Below are 8,331 nucleotides of genomic sequence, written 5' to 3'. Positions count from 1 at the left end.
CTACCACCTCAAATGGCACTAGGAGCCTACATGATGGTGACAGAATCGAGCCTGAAACAGAAGGATACAGTTGCCATCATGTCATCTCCTGCCATTGGACGCTCCAGGATGTCTAAGACATCTACATTTGGCAGGCATGGTGTGACATGGCAAGTGTGACAGGCATGGCAAGCATGACAAAGGACTTAGAGGAGACCTGCACTTTTCTTGAATGACAGCTACAAGGCCAGGTTCACACCACCCAAAAGTCATGCTAGATACCTCTGTCTAGACAGCTGAAAACAGCTCCCATTAGCTGGTCAGGTCGTTCTGGAGGCACTACTGACTGTTTCAACCAGACCTCCATCCACCCTAATGGCAGCACGGATCCTTATTTCACAGGGAGACATCTGAATGCAAAGGTCTTCATCTGGAACTGAACCCTACTCAGTGGACTACAGCTCACAATAATTTTGCTGTTGTATGTGTGGCCTTACAAAGCATTGACCCAGAGCTCAAGAAATTTTATTCAGTGAAATCCAGAGATGCAGAAAGTCATGACATAAACAAAATCAATGACACAAAGTTCTTCACGATATATATTAAACAAAACAAACAAATAAAAACAACAACAACAACAACAACAACAGAATTATTTCTGATGTGCTCTTTACATTAAATAAAGTTATTTTTCAGTGTTATCGGACAGGTATTTACAACCTACAAAACACCAGTTGGACAGTGCTTTGTATGAGTACTGCAAAACAGGACAAACATGGATTTGGTGAATTCTCGCAGTGAAAATAATACAGATGCATTTCAGTTGCACGCTTTTAGTCTAAAAATCTCAAAGCTGTTTTCAAAGATGGTTATGCACTGCTACTCATACCTGTAACTACGAAACTGTGGCACACACAATGGTGAAATATCTTTTTCAGTGTTATATTAGAAACAAAAAGAGAACTCCAGTCTCAGCCACTGAACCACAAATAATAAAAGAACTGAAATGGCTAGCTTCAGTCTTATTGCACCCACTTGGCTTCAGGTCAGAAATATGTCAGTAACTCCATGAATTCATTTCTGCATGAGAGTAACTTACTCTCATGAGTAGCTTCACTGAAATTAGTTTGCATGAGAAGTTTCACTGAATTCAAATGACAGCTGAATCATTGCCTGTGCAGTAAAAGTATTTATTTTTAATATACTGTACATGCACTATGGTCTCAACTTAGCATGTTCATCCTGGGAGGATCTAATTTAATTATTCTCTTTCATATTTATGGCACATTCTCCAGCAATGCTATCTTCCAAACACTCTGATATATCCAGTATTATGCCCAGCTATGTCAGGAATGAATCAGAAGCCATGTTAAGACTTGTTATGTCAGCTTAAAAATTCACATTATCCACTACTTGAATACTCGCAGAAAGTCTCAGGGCCCTTTTTCTTCAATTCAATTCTGAAGGTTCCTCAACAGGAGAAAACGTATCGAGGCAGTGAAAATAGGGCCAGGCTTACCAAGCCAAAACAATTCTGAATCTTAAACAATGTCATTCCCGAACTCCTTCCAAAACTCCTAAATTTCTACAGAAAGACTGGCATTTTAAAATCGAAGTGGCTTAGCCACATTTATCCCTACTATAATGAGAATGAAGTAATTAGATCAGTTTTAACATACAATCAATTTGGCCAACTAAGCACGACATTCATTGATTTTGTTGTTTCATAGTGTGAAGGCCCTCACATAATAGATGGATTCCAATCTCATTTAACAAATCCGGCAAAAGTTCTATGATTTTATTTCCATTTATTTTTCTTTTCCAGATAGACAGGCCTAAACTAACTCCTAAAACTGCATATTTTGTTTATTTATGTATCTAAATAGCTCCAGCTTCAATATACTATCTGAACCCCTCCTTGTATTTAAAAACAGAAATAAAATAAAATAAAATAAAATAAAATAAAATAAAATAAAATAAAATAAAATAAAATAAAATAAAATAAAATAAAATAAAATAAAATAAAATAAAAGCTGGCTGTTTCTTTCTCCTGTTTCCATCTGAAGGAGAAAAAGCTTGATTAGTTTATGGGTGGGGGAGGTTGTTTATTTGCTTGTTTATGTTTGTGTTTGTGTGTGATTGAGTAAATGTGGTGAGAGTATGTTTGGAATTGGCAGGCAGCTCCTTATCTCTGCTGGCAGATATGTCCATGATCTAAAAACAGCCTTTTAGCACTGGCTGCATCTCTCACTACACACCAAGAAACAATTTCAGCAGCTGCCTCAGAGTGGAGTCCTTCTGAGACCTCACTGCTCATTTACTGTTGAAGAAAAACAATCTGAACAGTGATGGAGCACCTCACCTGCTGATTCAGATCCTCATCATGTCCTTCCTCACAAGCTGGGCAGTATGTTATCCATGGCACCTACACAATCAATTGTCAGCAGTGTGCCAGGCAGACACACAGAGTATAGTACATGTTGTCCATTAAATCTTTGGCTAGGCTTCACCTTACCTAACACTAGACAACTGCACAGTAGCTGGCTTCAGTTAAGCTGGTCACCTCAGGTTTCCTTTACAGTCATATTGGCACTTTTATGGCACAGTCCATCTGACCTATTTTTGGATGACTACGTCAATGTGCAGTGAATCATGCCCTAAAACCGCAGTAACTTTTTTTTTTTTCCTCCACTGACTAAAAGGGGGCCTGAAAAAAACAGTTTGAGACATGACCACTTTAATCTTAACACTACCATAAATCATGCCACAAATCACAGAATCACTGAATGGTTGAGATTGGAAAGGATACCACTAATACCACTAATGTTTTCTGTGGTGCTTTAAAGGAATGACTCATCCCATCTGCAATTTTCACAGAAATTAGTGAGTTGCCTAATTTTAGGAGATGTTGAAGGCGACTTCCCATGGAAATTGCTATGTGCCTGAACCCCAGAAACAGTCAGAAATAAAGAGTTTCACCCTTATTCACCATTTCTATTGCTTACAGGAGTCCCTCCACAGCAGGAAGCTATGATGAATCTCACTCTGAGGCAGTAACTCCTCCCATCTACCACATAGACACTTTAGTACATATTTTAGGATTTTATTCAGAAAGTCTGAGTAACTAGCCTCCACTCCTTCCTGTGTACTTCCAGCTTCTACAGAGCTCCAAAGGTTAATAGATATATATAAAAATAAATAAATATCAGAGGTTGGGGGTTGTGTATGAAATCAGGATACTAAGTATGACAGGAAATTGACTGGAGTCAACAGAAGTCATCCAGGCCATCTTCTGCTTCAGAGCAGGATCAACAGTATCTAAATAATTACTGGCATATTTATTTTATCTGTTAAACTCGAATTGAAAGAAACATAGAAAGCTACCTGGTCTTACTTACACTGCCACAGAAAACTCCAGGAGGGGAGAAATAGGCCCAACATCTGAAACAATTTCTTCTTTTGAAAAGAGTTTTAGAAATGCTTTCTAAGTCACTCTGTCATTCCCACCAGCACTTAGAGCTTTGAGGATGGAGTCAATGAAAAGGTTTCTTTCCACATTTCTTTAATCTGCAGATCTTTTCAGACAGATTACACTTTATACATCTTTAAAAGCAGATGCCGTACTCAAGTTCATTTCCAGTACCTCTTAAAATGTTCTGGACCATTGGATTGTAACTTTTTCTACTGGGCTCAATTTGTATATGAAAAGTTGAAATGACTGTTCAATGTTACACTAATGATCTGAAGCGGTAAACCAGAATGAAATAAGTCACTGTTAGATTTGCTAAATTTGATGACAAATTGTACATTTGGGGGTCTTGACCTTACCTATTTGTAATGCAGGAATATAATATGTTCAATTTACTGCAATAAGTTCCTGTAGTTGTCTTAGACCTGTCTTACAAAATTATTTTATGAACTTTATTTAAGGATTTATAAGGTTTAAAATTTTCTCCCTTGTTGAAGCAATAAAAGGATCTTTTCTTCAAAACTTCCTTAGATTTCAGATGACTTCCACCAGAGCTTTCACTTTGGCTTGGAGTACACACAACCACCCAGCTGGCTGCAGAAGGGCAGTTGCAGATCACTACAACCCCTTGCTTGGGAAGTGACACCAAGCACTGGCCACAGCGGATGCTTGTAGTAAAGGGTTGCAGATCCCTCACCGCTTCTCCTCATTACCAAATTGAACCTCAGGCATTCTCCCCTGGACTAGTTCTCCTCCCATTCATAATGTGAGGCAAGAACAGCCCACTAGGCAGGCCTGAGGACTGTCCCATCTTCAGCAGCCTGACACTGTAAGAAACGTTCTTTCTGCCATTAAAGCCTCCTTTTTTGAACCGTCTCCATTCATTCAACATTGTCCTAGAGCACAAGTCTGATGAGGAGCAGGTGAGGGAGCTGGGACTGTTTAGCCTGGAGAAAAGGAGGCTGAGGGGAAACCTTATCGCTCTCTGCAACTACCTGAGAGGAGGTTGTAGCATGGAGAGTGTTGGTCTCTTCTCCCAAGTAACAAGTGACAGGATGAGAAAAAATGGCCTCAAGTTGCACCAGGGGAGGCTTAGATTGAATAGTAGGAAAAATTTCTTCATGGGAAGGGTTGTCAGGCATTGTAACAGGCTGCCCTGAGAAGTGGTGGAGTCACCATCCCTGGAGGTGTTTCAAGATGCGTAGATGAGGTTCTTAGAGACATGTTTTAGAGGCAGACTTCAAAGCGTTTGGTTAACAGCTCAAATCAATGATCTTAAAGGTCTTTGCCAAAAAAAAAAAATGATTCTATGATTCTGTGATTAGTGTCCATCCCAAATAACTGATAATAAAGTTTTCCTGCTTTTCTAACTGAGGTTCCCTTGTTTATTATCAAAAGATGGAGTTTGCTTTTTGGGCCACAGAACCACAAAAAAGACTTATGGTCAATGATTATTTACTGTGACTACCAAGTTCATCTCATAATCATTGACTGCCACAACAGATGGCAGCCTTAATGCTTTGTTTCCAGTTGTCTTTATACTTAGAATACTTATATGTCATGAGGAAAAGTACTCAGATGGCATTACGTCAGTAGTCTGCATAATTTTCCTGGTCCTAGCATTATCCATAATATCAATAATGTTGACTACCTCTTCTTCCAGGTCATGGTAAAAGAGTGAGGAACAAGAGGACCATCTAGACATACTCTTTCTTCAGTGAAGATTATCCATTCACAAATACAGCCTGAAGACACATGAAACAATTTGAATCCACATACTGTTTGCCCGTTCCAAGTATGTCTTGCTCCACTATCCTAAAGAATTACCCAGTAACAAGGCAAATACCATAAAATAGCAACGAGTCAAATGCCTTAATGTAATATAAGTGTATTACATTGACAGTATAATTTTACTTAACCAGCTGTGTAATTCTGCCCCCAAAATACACTAGACTGCTTCTATTTTCCTTCAGACTGTGATAAATGGTCTTCATCATATTTCATTCCTTTAATTCTGTGTTAGGCAACTCCCTTGTCAGTCATGCCATCACTTTCTTTGGGAACCTTTATCTTGTATCTTGTAATTTCAATGACAGAACATGAGTGGGAACCTCCAAGGCAGCAGGAACCATCTGCCTCCATTTCAAAGGCAACAGAGATATTTCCTGTGTTACCACATATTAATGCACATGTAATATGCACAATTCTTTAATAACCTAATCAAGTTTGCCAATAAAAAAGCAGTAAGAGATCTGGTAAAAGAAAGGATATCTGAATGTTTCCTATTTTTTTTTTTTTCTCCGTGAACACTTTATACTGAAGATGTTATTGAAGCATCAAAAAGTTTGGTTATTTTCTGCTTTACAAGCAATTCTGCATGGAGATAGCTAGAAATAATAGACAAAACTAAGAAAGAGTTTTCATTGTCAGGGAATTCAGTACTCCTGCCTACAATATCTTGTCCACATTGTATTAGACCATTTTGATCTTCACAATCTAAGAGGGTAGAATTGCTAATTCTGGTTTCTGAAGCTTATAGCAGAGACTGACATTTACATGTAACCTCTAAAATTTCATTTGGGCTCAATGCTAGAATAGGAATCAATCTGCCTTATAACCCAGGAACAGTACCTATACCATTGCAACACCTCTTAATCCTCCATCTCTTTAACAGTTTCCCCTGACAAATCATCAAGGCTTCTCCATTTCTTCTGTCAAACTGACCAAGGGTAACATTACTGCAATATTGAGCAGTGTAGTGTCAATTCCCATGATGCTCTGATATTTAAATATCTTGTAACCATTTTGTCCATTTCAGAGGAATGCAACTGTGATCCCCATTAGTGTTGTATTGAGAATTTTAAAAAACTCACCCAGAGGATTTGTTATTCTTCAGGGAACTAAATTAATATATTGGTTAAGTCGACTATAAAAATATCACAGCCACTGGTATATTAAACAATTGAGTTATTCTGGAGACTGATAACATATTTGTCCCTATGCATGTGCTGAACTACACTTTGCCTTAGTAGCTTATAAATAAACTGAGTATCTAGGAATATGTCTTGCTTTCCAGTTTTGGGGTAGTGTTTGGGTTGTGGTTTTTTTGTGTTTGTTTTGGTGTTTTGTTTTGGTGTTTGTTTGGATCTTGAGCTTAATTCTTCATAACCATAAGGAAAAACACGTTTCCTTCTTTTTTTGTGACCTGTGTTGGAGACCCTCAATCCTGTAATATTTACTTATTCTGAAAACATGAAGATAGAGTTGAAGTTATCCTACTGTCAGTTATTGACTGATAATTCTCAAACTTCAGCAACTAGTCCTAACTTTTCAAAGTCACCATCATTTTCCAAAAGTTTCTTCTTACTGACAATTAACAATAAGTTAAAGCATCTTCTGTTCTCTTGTGCATTTTTAAAGTATTTAAAGCTGCAGCCCTTTCACTGATCCATGGCCTAGCAAGTGTATGAAAAAAATCTCCTCTGCCTTCAATATAAAGGTATTTTGCATGTGACAACTGCTTTCACCTGTGCATCTCAGATATTTAGGAATGTAATTTTATGTTGCAACAGGACAAGGGGTAATGATTTTAAACTAAAGGAGGGGAGATTCACGCCAGACATGAAGAAGAAATTTTTTACAGTGAGGGTGGTGAAACACTGGCCCAGGTTGCCCAGAGAGGTGGGAGATGCCCCATCCCTGGAGACATTCCAGGCCAGGCTGGACGGGGCTCTGAGCAACCTGATCTAGTTGAAGATGTTCCTGCTCATTGCAGGGAGGTGGACTAGATGAGCTTTGAATGTCCCTTCCAACCCAAACTATTCTGTGCTTCTGTGATGCAAAAACATTATAACATAATAGCCATCCACAATTCCAGCTATCCCTGACTTCTACGGAAATGCAGCACAGCAGCATACATGTTAAGCAGAAAGAGGGATGCCCTTATTTGCCAGCTCAGTGCCACAACCACCAGCCATGTAACAAGGCAGGAAAACATTTTGTCACAGGAAACACATGATGAAGGCACCTGGCTGAGCCCCATGAGAGGACCAAGCCATAGCACTGGCAGGGGGACATGGCTGCTTTTCCCCATGATTGAGGTAGGCCCTGAGGCACACAGGTTCAAAAGTCATCTTTCTACAGCAACCAAGAGAATGGTGCAGGGGACCTGTTGCTACGTTCACAGAATCACAGAATGGTTAGTGTTGGAAGGGACCTCTGGAAATCATCTAGTCCAACCCACCTGCTAAAGCAGGTTCACCTGGAGCAGATCACACAGAAATATGTTCAGGCAGGTTTTGAATGTCTCCAGAGAAGGAGACTCCACAACCTCTCTGGGCAGCCTGTTCCAGTGCTCTGGCACCCTCAAAGTAGTTTCTCCCTGTGTTTAGATGGAACCTCCTATGCTTCAGTCTGTGCCTGTTGCCCCTCATCGTATCGTTGGGCACCACTGAAAAGCATATGGTCTCATCTTCTTGACATATTTAATAAGATCCCCTGTCAGGCTCCTCTTCTCCAGGCGGAACAGACCCCAGGGTGTATTTCTGCCTCCGAAGCCCCTCCACCCTATCTCGCTGTTCCTGCTTTCATTAGAGCACCCAGCCCTGAGGTGACTCGTTGCAAAACTCTCCAAACGCAAACAGGCAAGAGGCAGGAAGGACAAAGTCCTGCAGGTGCGTGTGTGGGGGCGGGGGGACAGGGATCCTTACTCCTGCTTCTCCTCATGTGCAGGAAAAAAAAAAGAAAAAAAAAAAAAAAAAAAAAAAAAAAGGAGAGAAAGAGAAACACAAAGAATACACTCATTAATGCAAAGAAAATCCCAAGAGCTTGTACAACCTCCCCTCTCCCCCTGCCGCCGCCATGTTCCCGCCCCGCTGCCGGCA

This window comes from Streptopelia decaocto (assembly GCF_964273445.1).
Source record: "Streptopelia decaocto genome assembly, chromosome: 1".
Lineage (NCBI taxonomy): Eukaryota > Metazoa > Chordata > Aves > Columbiformes > Columbidae > Streptopelia > Streptopelia decaocto.
The sequence above is the reverse complement of the archived record's forward strand: the minus strand, read 5'-3'. Positions refer to the sequence as shown.